Source organism: Ovis canadensis, chromosome 6 (genome assembly GCF_042477335.2).
Source record: "Ovis canadensis isolate MfBH-ARS-UI-01 breed Bighorn chromosome 6, ARS-UI_OviCan_v2, whole genome shotgun sequence".
Lineage (NCBI taxonomy): Eukaryota > Metazoa > Chordata > Mammalia > Artiodactyla > Bovidae > Ovis > Ovis canadensis.
Genome location: NC_091250.1, coordinates 87,891,882 through 87,912,370, shown reverse-complemented (window position 1 = coordinate 87,912,370; position 20,489 = coordinate 87,891,882). Strand labels below are relative to the sequence as shown.

General features: G+C 40.2%; 1 protein-coding gene across 2 annotated transcripts in view; it reads right to left on the bottom strand.

Annotated features, from left to right (window-relative positions):
* Positions 1-20,095, bottom strand: part of CRACD (capping protein inhibiting regulator of actin dynamics) — a 289,119-nt gene extending 269,024 nt beyond the window's left edge. Inside the window, exon 1 of one of the 2 annotated variants that reach the window (XM_069594149.1) lies at positions 19,881-20,095. The gene's annotated coding sequence lies outside the window, so the exon portion shown is untranslated. The remainder of the gene's footprint in view (positions 1-19,880) is intronic. The other variant, XM_069594150.1, reaches the window with a different exon arrangement.
* Between the last annotated feature and the right edge of the window lie 394 nt (positions 20,096-20,489).

The window sequence follows — 20,489 nt, the reverse complement described above, 5'->3', positions numbered from 1 at the left end:
AAAGATGTGTTTGAGCCTAGTTATAATGATTTAAAATTCACAGTTCAAAACTGCAGTTACTTCTCTACCAACCTAACAGCACAGAAGGAGATATTACAGGGAAAAGCAGGTGAACACCATGGTCAGAATATTACTGCTGAATCAAAGTGGATGAAAATATGAAAGAAAACCAGAACATGAGGTTACCAGCAAAGGTTTGGGAAGAAACATGGAGGAAAAATATATGAATGACCAATAGCCAACTCCACCCTGTGTCAAATGCCCTGGCTGTAAGAAGCCTACATTCTTCAGTATTCACTCATGACTTTGGTCACTGACTTTCCAGAAGAACGGAAAACTGGTTCCCAAACTCTCAGGGAACCTGAACACACACTATGAAGCAGAGACTTCATCTTGTTTTCTCCTGGAAGCCTTCATCAAACAGCATCAATATTACCATCGACTTGAATAGCTGAGTTTGTGTCTGCTGTTTGCTTTTTAATCCTCTTTCACATCCACGTATTAACTTTTACAATTAAGAAAACATGTAAACACCATCAAGAAAGTGAAAAAACAACCCTTAGAATAAGAGAAAATAGTTACAAAATGTTGTATCTGATAAGTGATTGATATCCAGGATATATAAAGAATTCCTAAACTCAACAATAAATTAAAGCAAACATCTCAATTCAAAAATGGGCAAATGAGGGACTTCCCTGCCAGTCCAGCAGTTAAGATTCAGCACTTTCCCTGTAAAGGGCACAGGTTTGATCTCTGGTTGAGGAATTAAGACTTTGCAAGCCACATGGCATGGCCTATATAAATAAATAAAACTTAATGGACAAAAGTAAGAGGGGTTCTGGGGAAGATGGCAGAGAATTGGTCTCCCCATCTAGAAAATAACTGCATTGCCAGAATCTGTGAGCCATAAATATCTGGAATTCTAGAGTCTGTTGAAGGCTTGCAATTTCCAGGGGAAGACCTAAACTGTAAATTATGGTTAATTTAAGTCAATTTCAGCTCTGAGCACTATGGCAAGTTATCATTCCCCCCAGCCACATGGCAGATAGCTGTGTATGGTTGCTGGAGCAGCTTGTACACAACTTGAGAGCTCACGAGTTGTGCTATAACGGCTGACAGCTGCTCCTGATCACAGAAGTGCAAAGGGGCCGGAAGTCAGTGTTGTATCTCTTCCCATTGTTGTAAGGCCCTCTCCCTGAGGCTGAAGTGAAATTATGGGAGTTTATAAGGCCAGTGCCCTTTCCCTCACTCCCCTGCCATTTTTCACATTTTCTCCTCTGGGGAGCCAGATATTGAAGACTATTACAACATTCAAAAGCAACTGCATATACAGGCAAAAAAAGAAAGTGGCCATATATACTCCGGGAAAGGTTCAGAAAAGACCTCAGAAGATACTGAGTTTACACTTCAGGCTAATTTTCAGCACAGGGACAGCCTCAACATTATCATAACAACAACAAAGTAACAGAAAATAGAAAATCCTGGAGAAGGGGGAAAATCTGATTTCCAGAGTTAGATTCAAATGTCCAACACTCAGCAAAAAACATGGCTTACAAAGAAACAGGAAAGCAAGGTCCATTCAGAGGAAAAAATAAATCACTAGCATAGTAACTGTCCCTGAAAAAGACCTAATGGCAGATACACTAGACAAAGACTTTAAAACTAACTTAAAGATGCTCAAGGAACTAAAGGAAGATGTGGAGAAAGTCAAGAAAATGATGCATCAACAAAATGGAAATATCAATAAATATGCATCATGGAAATCCTAGAGTGAGAAAATAAAGGGACAGAAAGAATATTTGAAGAAACAAAGGCTGAAACTACCCAAATCTGATGAATATGAATATGATAAAAGACATCAATATAAAACTCCAAAAGGTTCAATGAATTTGAAGTAAGTTGAACTATGATAAACCTAGACAATGTATTAAAAAGCAAAAACATTGTCTTGATACTCAAAGCTATAGCCTTTCCAGTAGTCACGTATGGACATGAGAGTTGAAAAGAAAGCTGAGTGCTCAAGAATTGATGCTTTCAAATTGTGGTGCTAGACAAGACTCTTGAGAGTCCCTTGGACTGCAAGGAGATCAAACCAGTCAATCCTAAAGGAAATCAACCCTGAATACTTATTGGAAGAACTGATGCTGAAGCCCCAATACTTTGGCTACCTGAACAGCCAACTCATTGGAAAAGACCCTAATGCTGGGAAAGACTGAAGGCAAAGGGAGAAGAGGGTAGCGGAGGATAAGAAGGCTGGAGAGCATCACTGCTTCAATGAACATCAACTTGGACAAACTCCTGGAGATAGTGAGGGACAGGGAAGCCTGACATACTGCAGTCCACAGGGCTGCAAAGAGTTGGACCCAACCCAGTGACTGAACAACAAGAAGACGCGCTCAGAGACGCATTATAATCAAACTTTCAAAAGACAAACAGAGAAACACTGAAGTATCAAGAGAGAAGCAAGGGATCACATGCATGGGATCCTCAATAAAATTTCCAGCAGACTTCTCATGGGAAACTTTTGGAGGCCAGAAGCAGTGGACTGGTATATTCAATACGCTAAAATAAAAACACTTCAACCAGGAATCCAATATCCACCAAAACTGTCCTTCAGAAGTGAGGGAGAAATTAAGACATTCCTAAATAAATAAAAGTTGAGGGAGTTCATGACCACTAGACCCAACCTGCAAGAAATGCTTAAAAGAGTCCTACAAGGTGAAATCAAAGGACACTAGACAGTAACTTAAAGCCATATGGAGAAATAAATATCTCAATGAAGGTCACCACATAGGCAATTATAAAATCTAGTATTATTGTAACAGTGGTTTGTAACGATACTTTTTGTTTGATTTCTATTGGGTAAGCCAAAAAGTTTTTTCTGAATCAGTAATCAAGAATTTCCCAACAAATAAAATGTCCTGTATCTGATAGCTTCACTGATGCTGAAGCTCCAATACTTTGGCTACCTGAACAGCCACCTCATTGGAAAAGACCCTAATGCTGGGAAAGACTGAAGGCAAAGGGAGAAGAGGGTAGCAGGTATCAAATATATAAAGAAGAACTAATGCCAATCCTCCTCAAACTTTTCCAAAAAATTTAAAAGGAGGGATCACTTCTCTAATTCATTCTGTGAGGTCAACATGACCCATACCAAAGCCAGAAAAAGACTCTACAAGAAAAGAAAACTATAGACCAGTAACTCTTAGGAACATTGATGCAAAAATACTCAACAAAATACCAGCAGACAGAATTCAGTAGCATATTAAAAGGACTGTACACTATGACCAAGTGGGATCTATTTCTAGAATTCAAGGATGATTCAACATATGAGGCTTAATCAATGTAACATGCCATATCAAAAAAAGAAGAAGAAAGGAAAACACTATGAGATCATCTCAGTTGAAGGAGAAAAAAATACTTGACTAAATCCAACACCCTTTCATGATTAAAACAACAACAACAACAACAACAAAATAAAAGTAGAAGAGAAGAAAACCATCTAAACATAATAAAAGTTATATATTAAAAACCCACATCAAACATCACACTCAAAGGTGAAGACTGAAAATTTTCCCCCTAATATTAGCAACAAGGCAAGGATGTCTGCTCTTAGCATTTCTATTCAACTGGATTCACTTCTATTCACCTCTCATTCTACTGGAACTTCTAGCCAGAGTATGAGGCAAGAAAAAAAAAAAGGCATCCAAATTGGAAAAAAAAGATGTGAAACTATCTCTTCGGGGGACTTCTCTGGTAGTCCAGTGGTTAAGACTCCAAGCTCCCAATGCATGGGGCCCAGGTTCAATCCCTGGTTAGGAAACTAGATCTCACAAGCCACAAGTAAGAGTTCACACACTGCAACTACAAGATACTGTGTGCTGCAACTAAGACCTGGTATAGCCAAATAAATAAATAAAAATATTCTTTTAATTATCTCTTTTTGCAAATGATATGATCTTAGATGTAGAAGACTCTTTAAAATCCCACCCTAAAAGCTACCAGAACTAATAAGTGAATTCAGCAAAGTCATAGGATACAAAGTCAGAACATAAAAATCAGTTGTATTTCTATACACATATAGTGAACAATATGAATACAAAAACAACTCCATTTATAATAGTATCAAAAGAAATATGGTAAAATTAACTAAGGAGGTGTAGACTTGTACCATGAAAACTATAAAACACTTCTGAAAGAAATTAAAGATATAAATAAATGGAAACACATCCCATGTTCATGGATAAGAAGACTTGATATTGTTAAGATGTCAATACTACTCAAAGTCATCTACAGATTCAATGCAACTTCTATCAAAATTCCAACAGCATTTTTTGGCAGACATAGAAAATTCATACCAAAATTCATGTCTCTAGGAGCTCCAAATAGCCAAAAAGATCTTGAAAAAGAAGAACAAAACTGGGAGATTCACAATTCTTGATTTCAAAATTTACTACAGAGTTAGAGTAGTCCAAAAAGTGTAGTATTGACATAAAAACAGACAGACAGACCAATGGAATACAACAGAGAGCCCAGAAATAAACTCTTGTATATAGGGGCAAGTGATTTTTGACAAGAGCACTAAGAACATTCAATGCGAAAAGAGCAGAAGACTGTTGGGAAAACTTGATACCCATATGTAGAAAAATGAAGTTGGACCCTTTCCTAACACCATACACAAAAATTAACTCAAAGTTAATCATGGGACAAAATGTTAAGACATAAAACAATAAAACTCTTAGAAGAAAACATAAGACAAGAGCTTCACAACATTGGATTTGGCAGGGATTTCTTGGATGTGACACCAATGACATAGGTAAGAAGAGAAAAAATAGACAAATTAGACTGCACGAAAATGTTTTAAATTTTGTGCATCAAAAGACACTATCTGCTCAGTAACAGGCAACCACGGAATGGAAGAAAATATTTGCAAATCATGTATCTGATAAGGGACTGATAGTCAGAATATACAGAGAACTCCCAAAACTCAACAATGAAAAAGCAAACAATCTGATTCAAAAAGTGGGCAAGTTCAGTTCAGTTCAGTCACTCAGTCGTGTCCGACTCTTTGTGACCCCACGGACTACAGCAGGCCAGGCCTCCCTGTCCATCACCAACTCCCGGAGTTTACTCAAACTCATGTCCATTGAGTCGGTGATATCCAACCATCTCATCCTCTGTCATCCCCTTCTCCTCCCATCTTCAATCTTTCCCAGCATTGGGGTCTTTTCAAATGAGTCAGTCCTTCGCATCAGATGGCCAAGTATTGGAGTTTCAGCTTTAGTATCAGTCCTTCCAATGAATATTCAGGACTGATTTCCTTTAGGATGGACTGGCTGGATCTCCTTGCTGTCCAAAGGACACTTAAGAGTCTTCTCCAACACCACAGTTCACAATTATCAATTCTTCAGGGCTCAGCTTTCTTTTAGTCCAACTCTCACATCCATACACGACTACTGGAAAAACTACAGCTTTGACTAGACGAACCTTTGTTGGCAAAGTAATGTCTCTGCTTTTTAATATGCTGTCTAGGTTGATCATAGCTTTTCTTCCAAGGAGCAAGCATCAAGAGTGGGCAAAAGACTTGAAAAAAATATTTTTCCAAAGAAGATAACAGGAATGGCCATAAGCACTTGATAAAGTCTTCAGAAGGAAGAGGGGACGACAGAGGATGAGACGGCTGGATGGCATCACCGACTCGATGGACGTGAATTTGAGGTAACTCCGGGAGGTGGAGATGGACAGGGAGGCCTGGCGTGCTGCAATTCATGGGGTCGCAAAGAGTCGGACACGACTGAGCGGCTGAACTGAACTGAAAGTGTTCAACATAACTAACCATTAGGGAAATGCAAATCAAATCCACAGTGAGGTATCACTTTATACCTGTCAGAATGGCTATTATAAAAAAATAAAAGACAACAGGTATTGGTGAGGATGTAGAGAAATTAGAACCCTTGTTCACTATAGGTAGGGATGTAAAATGGCATAGCCACAGTGGAAAACAATAAAATTGTTCCCCCAAAAATTTAAAAATAGAATTACCATGTGATCCAGCAGTTCATTTCTGAGTATATACCCGAAAGAATTCAAAGTAAGTTCTCAAAGAGGTATTTATATACCCATGCTTACAGCAGGATTATTTACAATAGCTAAAACATGGAAGGAACCCAAGTTTTCATTGACAAATGAATAAGCAAAATGTGGCATACATATACAACAGAATATTAATTGTTACAACAAGCAATCACCAGCGAAGCCGTGGAGAAACTGAAACCCTTGTACACTGCTGGTGGGAACTTGTATATGTTATAGTTCTAACATTAAAATGGTATAGTTACAGAAAGATAAATATCATGCAGTATCGTTTATATCATGCAATATCGTTTATATGTGGAATCTAAAAAAATGAGTACAAATGAATATATTTACAAAACAGGGATAGAGTCACAGATGGAGAAAACAAACAGGGTTATTACCAAGAAGAAATGGGGGGAGGATAAACTGAGCAATTCAGGCTGACATACACACACTGCTGCTGCTACTGCTGCTAAGTTGCTTCAGTCAGAGACGGCAGCCCACCAGGCTCCTCCGTCTCTGGGATTCTCCAGGCAAGAATACTGGAGTGGGTTGCCATTTCCTTCTGCAATGCATGAAAGTGACTTCTAGGGACCCCATGGACTGCAGCCTACCAGGTTCCTCCATCCATGGGATTTTCCAGGCAAGAGTACTAGAGTGGGTTGCCATTGCCTTCTCCCACTACTATATATAAAATAGATAACCAATAAGAACCTACTGTACAGCACTGGGAACTCTAATCAACACTCTGTAATGACCTATATGGGAACAGAATCTAAAGCGCGGATATATGTATATGTATAACTAATTCACTTTGCTATACAGCTGAAACAAATACAACACTATAGACCAACTACATGCCAATAAAAATTAACTAAAAATAAAATAAAATGGTATAGTTAGTAAGTAAGTAAGTGTTAGTCGCTTCAGTCACGTCCGACTCTTTGTGACCCCATGGACTGTAGCCCTCCAGGCTCCTCTCTCCATGGGATTTCCCAGGCAAGAATACTGGAGTGGGTTGCCGTTTCCTTCTCCAGTGTATCTTCCCAATCCAGGGACCAAATCCAGGTCTCCTGTACTGCAGGCAGATTGTTTACCATCTGAGCCACCAGGAATGCAACAATGTCGATCAACAATATTCCAAACAATAAAAAATAAAATGTTATAGTCCCCATGAAAAACAATTTGGCAGGTCCTCAAAAACTTAAACAATGAATTACCATACAATCCAGCAATTCCACTCCTACCTACATATCCAAAAGACAAGAAAGCAGGGACTCAACCAGATACTTACGTAACATGTTCATAAAAGCATTATTCACAGTAACCAAAAGGTGGAAACAACCCAAACGTCCATCAACAGATGAATACATTTTACATACATTTTATACACACACACACACACACACACACACGCACACATAGTGGAATCTTCTTTAGCCATAAAAAGGAATGAAGATCTGATAGATACTACAACATAATGAACCTTGAAAATATTATTCTAAGTGAAGTCAGTCAGCCATGAAAGGACAAACATTGTATGATTCCACTTCTATGAGGTACCCGGAATTCACAGAGAGTTAGATCAGAGACAGAAAGTAAAATGGAGGTTCCCAGGAGACGGGGGGATGAGGAGTTATTGTTTAACAGAGACAGAGTTTCTGTTTGGAATATGAAAAAGTTCTGGATGTGGATAATGGTAATGGTTGCCAACATTCTGAATGTACTTAATGCTAATAAACTGTACATCTAAAAACGGTAAATTCTGTTGTAAATATTTTACCAAATAAAAATATTTTTAACATTTGAGGGAAAAAATAGAATATTGAAAATTAATGTAATATAATGAGCAAATTAAATATATACATGACCTATTAGTACAGTGTCCACATAGAATTTCCTTTCTTCTTTCCCTCCTTTCCTTCCTTCCTCTTTCTTCAGCTATTCCAAACAACTAGCCATTCTAAGGAAGAAAGATTCATAGGGAAGTATAATGAGAATTTAATTTTAAAAAGATAAATCATATTGTAAGGGACTGGCAGAATGAGGTAATCCAGAGCAGGGATTATAAGCAATCAGCAGGCAGAACCAAAGACCAGGAGGTATTTCTATCTTCAGTAAAAGAAAATGAGGAAAAGACAAAAATGTGCAAGCCCCAAATTTGTACGTTGTTTAGTTCTAGAACAACTCTTTACAATTATCTTAAGGATAAGATGAGTTAAATAATTCAGGTGGGGCCAGTCTCACTGGCTGTGAACCATGAGGCAAGGAGACAAGCAACACCCTGGATTCCATGCCAGCAGAAGGCTGGGGATCACATCTTACACCATCTCTGAAGGCACAGTTTATCACTCCAGCTTCCCAACTCTGTAGACACAATTTGTGGGAAATCAGTTCAAAACTCTATGTGACCACAGGGGAAAGGGAGGGGGATGGGATGAACTGAGAGACTGTGATTGACATATATACACTATTGATGACATGTGTAATATAGATAACTAATGAATAACTACATTATAGCACAGGGAACTCTACTGAATATTCTGTGGTGTCCTAAATGGGAGGGAAATCCAAAAAAAGAGGGGATACGTATATATTTGCATAGCTGATTCACTTTGCTGTACAGTAGAAATTAACACAATATTGTAAAGCAACTATACTCGAGTAATATTGAAAAAAAAAAAAACCTCTATGTGAATGGTCCTCAATAAATGGTAAATCCAGATTTCCCAACCTCATGGTTCATGTTCAAGAACAAGCCAGTCGTAAGCACCCTCGCCTGCAGATTATTGCTCAGCTATTTCACATCTCCAAGAAAAAGGTTTAGGGTCCAAGAAGAATGTCTGCATTCTTCTGCCTTTCACTTGATTCAACAAAAATCATCTATAAAATAAACTTGAAGATCTCAGGAAAGACCCAGCTTATTAAGTAAGGCTTCTTTAAAAAAAAAATCATAATGCCACTGTTATGATTATAACTGGCAGAAATGGTCTCCTAAGATGCATTCCAACTCTAATTAAAACAGAGCTTTCCCAGGGCTCTCACTTAATTTTAATTTATATTAAAATAGAAGAGTCATTTGATATATTGAACAGCCATCCTAAATCGAGTGGCTTAAATGCCAAGCATCTTCCCTTGCCACTAGCTTGGAGATGGATAAAGGGCTGAGGGATAACATTCGGGATTACCCACCCACACAACGGGCTTTTTTCCAGAATATGAAGAAAACTGTTTCCTAAAATGAGATTATACTGTGCTTAGTCAAGCTTTTTCAAAGATGCAATGCTAAAGAGTCTTCCCATCAAGAGCCATACTGGTAGACCTAAATGAAACTGTAAGAACAACATCTATTTGGAAACTGACTTTAATCAATGTTAAAGAGCTAACTTTTCACTTAATTACACTGATGATTTGAGCTCTGGAAGAAATGCCATGTTGTTCCAAGGCTTCTTCCACTTCATTCAAAGTTCTCTAGGTTTCTCTGTCAAGAAACTTCTCACTCCACTCACTCAGCATGACTTTCTTTTAGCACTTATCGCAACCTGACACTGTTATATACATATTTGCATACTGCTTCTTGTCCCTCTCTCCCACCAGAATGTCTCTGCAGTTCAGGGGCCCTGCCTGTAAGGTCTGCTCTCATATTCCAGCACCAACAACAGGACCTGGCACAGACCAAACCCTTGGAAGCACTGTCTTTGTTTACTGTTTGACTGGAGAACTCTTGCTCTAAGCTTTTATTTGTTGTTGTTGTTGTTGTTCAGCTGCTAAGTTGTATCTGACTCTGAGACCCCATGCACTGCAGCACGCCAGGCTTCCCTGTCCTTAACCATCTCCCAGAGTTTGTTCAAACTCATGTCCATTGAGGTGGTGATGCCATCCAACCATCTCATTCTCTGTTGCTCCCTTCTCCTCTTGCCTTTAATGTTTCCCAGCGTCAGGGTCTTTTCCAGAGTCGGCTCTTTGCATCAGGTGGCCAAAGTATTACACAAGATTATTTGAGGCTCAGAGGAGTAAAGTGACTTGCCTGTGGTCACTAGGCTAGAGGGAAAGTTGGCTTTAGAACCAAGCTTAACTCCCAGTCATTCTTCCAAAGTAGATGCAATTATGCCACTCCCTGCTTTTGATAGCTCCCCGATGCTTAAAAAGTGTCAGTACTCTCTGGCCTTTCAAATCTCTCCAAATGTTGCCTGATCCACATGTCTGGTCTGGCCTCCTGCCATTCCCTTCTGTGCCTGAATGCTCCTGCCACCTCCATGTCATGGCTTCATGCTTGCTGTATCTTTGCTCATTCTGTTCCCTACCTCTGGAATACCCTTCCACTCCCTCTCCATCTGTCAAAATTCTACCCATCCTTCAAGACCCAGCTCCAATATCACCTCCTCTGTAAACTACCTTCTTGTCTTTCTTCATTCTGTCCTCCTTCACCAAAACAGTCACCCCTTCATCTGAGTCCCCACAGCACTGGGACGTTCTCTCACAGCACATTTTACATTCTTGTCTTTCTTCTCTGCTAGCCTGAATTCTTCACATTCATATTCACTAGCACCCCCACAGTACCTGGTGTGAACAGCTGGGTCAGGGAAAGGAAGAGGAACACAGGGGACATGTACTACCCTTCCACGTTCAGTATGACTGTCAACGTGACCACAAGCCTTCTGGCATACTAAACGACTGTCCCAATGACCCAAACTTTAGAAAAAAATCAGTTACTGCTAGAAACGGGACATGACATCAAACACGACACGTGAAATCAACTAGTGACTTGTAGAACGTCATCATGTGTTCATTCATTCTGCAGCAACGTTAAAATGCTACATTCTTTTCTCAAGCTAGAAACTACAACAAAAGTTCTCATTCACGTGACCTGTATTCCCTCAACCTTTGTTCTTTTCCTGTTATGTCCACGATGCCTAGTCCACAGTGCCCAGCCCACGGGGCGCAACACTCAACACACATCTGCTGACGTGAGATCAACTGAGTTTGTACAGTGAACTCAGGCTGCACAGAACGTTGGTGGTTATGGGGCTTTTCATTAAACTTCATACTGCAGGACATTGTTATTTATTTTTGGTCTACTCCAAGGTAACCATTCAAAGATCGCTATCCTGTTTTGATTCTAGTACTTATCCTCTACCCGGGTTGTTTGTAACAGACAAAAAGCACAGAAAAATGATAATCTGGAATTACATTTATAAACCACCCTTCAGGAAGTAATTGTGTATCTTCTCTCAAACTCCAGAATGCCCCTATTAGAAGGGTAAGCTCACGCACATTACTACCTAGTATGGATGATCAGAGTGATCGAAGTGTCAGAGGTGGCCTGACAAAGTTGTTGTTCACAAGTTGTCACTGATAACAAACTGATAGTGACTTACACCTCTGAGCGGGCTGGGGCGGGGTGGGGGAGAATAGATCTGAAGCTACATAATGTAAACTTCTTTAAGATGGTAATCTGAGCTGCCTATGTTGATTAGGAAAATACAAATCTCAACTAGAAATAACAAATTGGGTCCTGAGGTTTGTTTTTTTTTTTAATTTTTATTGGGGTATATTGGTTTACAATGCTGCATGAGTTTCAGGTGTACAGCAAAGTGAATCTGTTATACAAACACAGATACCCACTCTTTTTTAAGATTCTTTTCCCCGATAGGCCATTACAGAGTATTCAGTAGAGTTCCCTGTGTTAAGTAGGTCCTTATTAGTGATATATTTTATATATAATAGTGTGTATATGGCAATCTCAATCTTCCAATTTTCCCCGTTTTCTTCCTTTCTATCTTTGCCAATTAAGGACTATTATGTCATAAAACTGACAGAAAGCCCCAATAGGAGGCCACAACCTTAACACCACCCAATCCTGGCTATTTCTTTTTCGATTGGAGTATCAGGCACATCCATAATTAAGAGAGGGAAACTAACAGCCTGTAAGTTCTTCCTTCGGAACACAAAAGAAATACAGCCCTAAAAGCTTGCTGCTTTGTCCTCAAGGGTCATTCAAACTATCTAAATCTTCACAATAAAGTACCCATTTGACTGATCACCATATCTTATTTATCCCAGAGTTACAACTGTTAATGTCTAATTTAATGTGTTTTTCTCAGAACTAAATAAAGCTATATGGCCTCTGACCTATATGGGAAGGTAAAATAAAGCCTAAATATCAGCATTATAAACAAAACAAAGCCCCCCTCCTACACACACACACACCTGGCATAATACCTAAATATGCAATGACTCAGGCATAGACCTTGCAACATTTGATAACTGTCAGGCACTAAATGGTCTTCTAATGGTTCAAAGAGTTCCCATCTTCCTGAACACCTAACCTATTAGCAGGGAGAGGTTACAGGCAATGGAAAGAACTCAGCTCAGTTACTTAACCTCTGAACTTGGGCTTCTCATTTGCAAAATGAAGGGCTGGTCTAGAACACCACCACCCAACAGAAATATAATGCAAGCCACATCTGTAGCTTTTATAGTCAACACAAAACACAAAACTTTCTAGTAAACACATTTTCAAAACAGTAAAAAAAAAAAAAAAGGTAAAATTAACTTTAATAATGCTTAAGTTAATCTGATATAGTTAAAACATTATTTCAACATGTTAAAGTATTTTTAAAATATCAATGACATATTGCCCTTTTTTTTCATACCAAGTGTTTGAAATCTGGTGTGTATTTTATACTTAGGGCTCCTCCCAATTTGGACAGGCCACATTTCAAATGCCCATGGGACCAGGGACTGTACGAGACAGCACTCGTCTAGATGATCTCAGATATTTCACTTGACACTAGATGTAATTTTAATAAAGGGCATAAGAGATTTATAGATAAAGTATGCTTAGAAAAACTATAAAGTATTTTCCTGGATATTCTCAGTCTATTCATTCCCATTCAAAAGGGTGTTTTGCTTTTTTAACTTTTATTTTTAACTCAAATGGGGTCAGATCTGCAAACAACTGAGTAGGTGGTCTGTTCCACTGTTAGCCTTACCCTTTTCTCACTGAGTCACTGGCCTACAAACGTACAAGGAAGCTAAGAACATTCAAGACAACATAAACCTGCCGACTGAAATGAGATTTCCAAAGCCCCAGAACTAGAAAAAACAACTATTAAAAATGGGAGTTCAACAGAAGTGACAAAGAAAATGATGTGACCACCTCGTTATCTTACACATATTAAGACAATGCTAGGAAACACAAAAGTATGCATGCTTTTGTAGTTGATTCTCTTAATTACTCAATATCCACTGAGGAAGATCCGCGCTGCTCCTCCCACACCGTCCTGCTTATTAGTCCCTTTGTGATCAACGATCTGCCTTCGCCAGATGGCTAGTCCGGGTTAAGAGCACAATATGAGATCAGAGAACAAAGCAAAGCAACTGGCCTTCCCAGGAATTGAACCTGTGACCCTGACCTCATTAACTCTAGAAAACAGTTAACCCATCACAAACATGCCCGGGCAGCTGCATCTTAACGAGTGCCAAGCGAGCCCACAGCATCTGTCACAATGATACTGTGGTAGAGAAAAAGTCACTCTACATTTATTAAGAACTTTTCAAAATGAAGAAAAGACAAAATGCAGTCATTGAGGGCAGCTGGAATTCATCAGCAGTGTCTGATCAGCTCGGCTGAATTCATCTCAAGCTTCCCTAAGAGTATCAGCTGTGGCCCTGGCCTGAGACCACAACTGGCTTTGACAACGGGGTCCTCATGCTTCCTCTTCCAACAACAGTGGTCTTGGGGCCATGGGCTTTCGTTTTTATTTCTCCCCAGGGGGGGAAGCTGTGGGTTAACAATTACATATAAGAATTTTCACAGATTATTTATTGAATCCAGCTTATCTCAGATTTAAACAATAACTGAGTATCTCTGTTGCCCGTCGCGACCCCACATGCTCCCCTTCTCCCCCGTTAGTGCCAGCCAACCCCTCTCCAAGGGAGTGAAGCGAGGCCAGTGGATCTCTGGGTGGGGTATTCCTACCCTCCCTAGTAAAAAGCCTTTTTGTTTTTGCAAGTGTTCCCTCCTTTCTTGTTACTGAGAATACTTCTTAGCAGCTGGTATCTACTCTAAATTCTAACAACCTGTCCCTAGTGAGCTGAGTGCTTACTTCCAATTTAAATATTCCCCAAAGTGTTTGGGGAATGTGGGTTCTGTATCTTTTCCTCAAAGACACATTTTTAAAATAGTACCAGCTTTGGAAGTAACTTTATTAAAATTTCCACGCAAACTTCAAAGTATACTGTTTCAAAAACTCTACAAACATCTGGAAGAGCTGGTGAAGATTTTTAAATCGGACTGAAATTATTTATGCACTTCATTTTTGACAGTTTATACAGAATCACCTTTCCACATGCAAACTCAACATAAAAGCTTTATATATGGATGTTCTATTTGCTTTCTTAAATATTTCTGATAACATGTGACCAAAGCATTCAACGCGCTTCCCGGGTGGTTCAGTGGTAAAGAATCCACCTGCCAATGCAGGAGACGCAGGAGATGCAGGTTCAGTCTCTGAATCAGGATGATCCCCTGGAGAAGGAAATGGCAACCCACTACAGTATTCTTCCCTGGAAAATCCCATGGAAAGAGAAGCCTGGTGGACTAAATCCCATGAGGTCTCGAAGAGTCGGACCCAACGGAGCAGACACACACACACACACACACACACACACACACACACAGCACTCAACATCTCTTAAAGGTTTTTACTCAGTTTTTTCATTTCCACAAAGTTACTTAAGATTATTTTTTAATTTATGGATTAAGAGTTTGTAACCATGCACTTCTCATGTAACTGGAAATCATACATATATGTAGATACAAATTTGCATATGTATCTGCCTCGAAGGCACTAGCGCAAGTTCACATCTAAATTGATGTTCCTCTTTTTATCTCTAAGAATGTTCACATCAAGAATAAAAGTAGTACAAAATGTAATGAGAACCCAATTTGCCTGCTTGAACATAAAAAAATTAGTGACCATTCAATAACTAGAATAAAAACTATGCCAATCCACTAAGAATCAAGAGTTACACAAAAGGAATAAATTAATAAAATAAGCATAAAATATACGCTTATGACAATTATACACAATTTCATTAGAAGCAAAAGGAATTTTTGAGGGTTCGTCTATGGATAAAATCTGATGTCCAACAATAACTGAAACAATATACTCACTTTAATCTTAATAGAAAATGATGGTTGAGGAAAATATGCGGTTTCACAAAACCACGAAATTGCTGTTCTTTGTCCAAAATATCATCATGATCTATACAAACTGATTTTAAAAACCTGTCAGTTTTGAAAACACCAACCTTAATTCAACAAGTAAACTAGTTAAACATACCAGTGAAAGTTTAAAGCTCCATGCATGTGGAAGCCATTTTGCAAAAGCAAGCGTGTATTTATATATCTTTAAGCCCCTGTAATTATCTTATTTATAAGTTACAACCCTATGCATCCAATCAGACAACAAAAGAGCCTGAATCTGTCAGACATAAAGGGGAAAGAAACAATGATATCTGCCTTTCCATTGTCACGTGTTTCTAAGTACTATTTATAAAATATATTTCCTTAATTCTTTCTCACAATATTTTGAAAAGAGGAGAAAAGTTCCAGGACCACCAAAAAAATTAAAATAGTACTAAAATTTTAAGAGACATTTGCAAGGAACTGAAATACAAAAACAAAAAAATTAATAGTACAGTTAGTGGTGGTTTCTTACAAGCACTTTACAAAATAAGTACTTAACTGCCTGGTGAGTTTGAAACAAATCAATATACTATAAAGTACTCTTTGTAGCTCTTAAGTCTTCATTTTGTGCCTTAACAAAAGCCGACATTCATTTGTAATGAAGTCTTTTTATAGTTACACGGCTATTTCATGTCTCTTCCAAAGATATATTAAACCTTTGGGTGCTCAATAAAACTGACCAATTAATTGACTCTATCATAAAAACCTGAGAAGCTATTTCAAAATGTTTACATCAAAGACCAGCCAAAATCAAAATGAAATACTGGTCTATGCAGTATGCTTTCTTACTTACTAACTTGAAAATTTTCTTCAAATGAGTCATTTCAAAGGAAACTGCAAAAGATGTACCACAACAGGTAAGTTCTCAATATTGCCATTCAAATTTATCTAAGAGAAGGAATACCACATCTTCAGAAATCACTGGGAGAACCTGAGAACAGAGGGTTGGGGCTGGAAGAGCAGAGAGCTTTGGGGTCAAAAAGAACCCTGAACTCTTGCTTCATCTCTCACTAACTTTATGACCTTGGGCAAGTTCATAAAACCTCTTTGAGTCTTAATTTCAATTATCAAATGGAAACAGAAGACCTTCTTACAAGGCTGTTACAAGCACTAAATTAGATAACGTACAAAAATAGACTGCTTAGCACAGTATCTAGACAGTAATAAATACTCAATATACGGTTATAATTACTAAGAAATGTGTAAGAATCTGTTTTCAGTGTAATTTAACATTCAAATTCCAGAAGATGTTGTAAATAATTAGAAGGAAAAATATAAAGGTTCAAAAAAAGACTTGTCTTTAATGCACTCATTAACCTGATTATCCTTAACACTAGTGCTTTTCAAACTGCAGGTCCTGGTGCATTAATGGGATGTGAAATCATTTAGTGTATTTCAACCAGCATTTCTAAATAAAACAGAATGAAAGATATAAAAATGCATTACACACATAGGAAGTCTAAGCATTTTTTACCTAAACCTAACTTTTTTACCTAAACACATCTGTAATGTATCTGTATATCAGATGGCAAAGTAAAACATTTTATTGTGCGAAAAAAAAAGTTTAAAAGCCACTGCTTCATTACAATAATGAGAATAAAAATAATCAGCTGACACTGAATGCTTAGTTTCTACTAGACATTGTGCTAAGCATTATGCTAAGCTTTATGCTAAGCACATTATTTAATTTGATCCTGCCTCAAATCCTATAAGGCAAGTAGGTAGTTACTTACACTATTTTACAGACGAGAAAACTGAGATTTAGACATATTAAGTCACTTGCCAAAGATGCAGAGCTAACAAGTGGTAAACCCAGAGTTCAAATTTAGTCACATGTCTCCAGAACTTTCCCAATCAACCATTCCACTTAGTGGGTGGTAAGATATAACTTTTCCTTAAGTAAAAGTTATTCAAAAGGTAGACTTTTTCATGAGGTCTAATTCAAGGGAGATTTTGTCGAGGTGCAGCATATTGGGGAGAAGACAATGTGATTCAGAGATGAAAGCACCAGGCATGAGGTCCCCTTCTGTCCCTGGCACTATTGCTTCCGTGGTGAGGAGCTGGCAAGTCATTTAATCTCGCTGTGTCTGGATTTCCTCACCTACAAAACAGGAATGATAGTATCTGTCCTGCCTCCCTACAGGCCATTGTGAGAAAGTATTTGTAGGTATAACAAGTGAAATGTTCTACTGTGCTATTCAGTTATATGAGATGATCATTAACATGACCCAAGGGGCCCCGGTCTTCATAGAAACATAAATCACACATAATCAAAACAGGAAAGTCACCAGGCTTTTATAAACTGTATGTGCAAACAGTCCATACAGTTCTTGGCACACAACAGGCCTTCAGTAAATGTTCATTAAACTAAAAGAAGTAAACCAACTCAATCTGTATGCATATTTTATCCACTTGCATTTTATTTTTCATTAATTCATTCTTTCTTCAATTATTTACTGAACACCTAGTATGTACCAGACCATCCCTTACCATGGAGAATTTTTTTTTTTTTTTGGCCACGGTGCACTGCTTTCAGAATCTCGAGTTCCCCGGCGAGGGACTGAACTTGTGCCCCTGCTGTGGAAGCACCAAGTCTTAACCACTGGACCACCAGGGAAGTCCCCTACCCTGGAGAATTTCATATTAATTTCAATTAATTTTCCTGAAACTGCGTAAGGGAAAATTGTAAAATACAACTTCCTCATCTAGCAATAATAATAACTTACATTTATTACAGTGCTTTATAGCTTGCAAAGAACTATGTGAAAGCTTTCTTTTTTACTTTTTAAAATTTTATTTTTAATTGGAGGATAATTGCTTTACAAGTTGTGTTGTTTTCTGCTGTACAACAATGGTGAATCTGCCGTAAGTATACTTACATCCCCTCCCTCAGTGGAAGCTTTTGTTTCTCAAGCCAACTGCCTAAGTATGTCAAGTCAGTATTATCTTCCCAACTCCAAATTCAGTGCTAAGTGACTGCTAAGTCTTTAGAGTGAAAGTTTCTCCATTTCAGAGGTGACTGTAAATATAGGGGTTTGGAAGAAACTACATTTTAATACTGGAAAAGGGCAATCTAGTAGCCTTGATTTTCTTCCCTTCACATATTTGAGTTGAAGTAATGAAATCATCCATATCACTTATGTAAGATGCATTTTTCAAAAATGTTTCTTAAAAAAAACCTGCTTTTGAAATTTTTTTTTCTTACAGGTTAATTTTTTGTTGAATATATCCAACCAGGATTCAGTTTTCTCAGAGAATAAAGGCGGGAGTGGTGGAAGCATCTTTCCTTTGTTGATTTTTTAAAATTACTCAAAATTGACTGTTGTTTTCAGATTCCTGAGTCACATTACAATGCCAAATAATTGTTAGCCATTTTATATATAATTCAACAACTACTACAGGTGATTTTTACAGAAGAATGATGATTTAATGACAACTTGATGAACTGAAAATTTGCTACAGGATATTGACTAAGAACCTTTTACTGACATTGCCTTATTCTTTGTATTCTAACCACTCCCTCTCCAGCAACACCACCCCTCCTCACACACGCACTCCCTCACCTACACCAGATCAGTTTCCGGGCCATTATTCTTAAAACCATATTAAAATTTCACAACACATGTTCACAGTTATTAGGTTTTCTGCCCCCTGCCACCCCGCCCATCCACTGAATCCATGTGTCCTTTAAACATTTTTTTTTTGGTATTGTCTCTTAAAATGTAGAATTACGATGCCTCTATTCTGAGAACACCTCAAATGTAACCCTCTGCCCTTCTGTTTACTGATAAGCAGGAATAAAAGCCATTCCCCACCCACCGTCTCGGTAGGGCTAGGAGGTCCAATCTCGCCACTACAGAGCTCTGCAAGAAAGAACGGTTATAGAACCAGGAAAACCATCGCAAGAACCCGGGGGAGAAGATAAGGAAAACACATTTTTACATCACTGGCAGCGTGCAGTGTCCCGGCTGCAGCCCTTGTAAACAGGGGAAACCTTTGTCTTGCCTCAGCCATCAAACTGGTGGCTCATCAGAATTGGAGCAACAAGAGTTTGTGTGAAATGGCTCGGCAGAGGTTAAACAAAGCAATGCAGTTGCGGGGGGTGGTGGCGGTGGGAGGCAGGGCTGAGCCCCGGTCAGCGCCCGAGATCCCAAACGGCGAGGTCTCGCTTTGACCCCCGCCACAGCCGGGACCCGAGCCGGAGACCCCAGGACCGGATGCCGCGGCGCGGGAAGGACAGAGGGAATTTAAAGGTCCCACGCTTTCGGCAAGTTACCGGGGGCGCAGCCCGTCCGCAGGTTCCTCGCGTGGGATCCAGAGCCGCGCACACCACGCGCCTGGTGCCTCGGGGAGAGTCCACGCCGCACGCGCGGGGACACCGCCCCGGAGTCCACGACCCGCCCAGCCGAGCCCACTAACCCAGGGCAGGGGCAAGGTCGGGAATCCCGGGCCGCCGCGGGGGCCTGGGCCGGGGGTCGCCAGGGAAAGGGAGAAGCCCGCCCGCTGCACCCATTGTCTGGCTCCGGCCGCGGGCCGGGAGAGCGCTCACCTGACGTCCCGGCCGGGAGCCGGGGATGGGAAAGTGGCTAGATGGCGGTGGCGATCCCGCGCGGGCGGCGGGCGGCGGGCGCCAGTGCAATGTCCGCGGCGCTCCCGCGGCACCAGCAGCCTCCGCAGCAGCACCGGCAGCGCACCCGCCTCTCAGGCGGCCACGGCCTCCATTGCTCTCCCCGCCGCCGCCGCCGCGCGGCACTGCGAGCCCGGCCCCGCGCGGCGTGGTCACATGCTCCGCCCGCGCCTCGGGCGCTCGGACCCGCGCCCGCCGCGGCCCCGCCCGGCTTCGCCCCTGAACCGCCGGGCCCTGCCACGGGGACTGGAAAGCCCGGTTTCCTTTCGAGCCCTCCAGGAAAGAAGCCGCTGGACGGCTCCCTTCCCCTGGGGGTGGTGGTGCCCAGAAATCGGAGCTGATCACAGGCAAGGGCGTGGGATTGGTCAGTGTCCTCTCCACCACCGCCGGGGATGGCCCGGCTGACCTGTGGGGTCTGAGGTTACTGTAATGGGCTCACAGGGAGGCTTACGTGGGATAGGAACTCGGGACCATCAGTTATCACCCTCCACGGGGTGCAAATCCGGCCCCCGGTACCGGGATGAGCGAGAG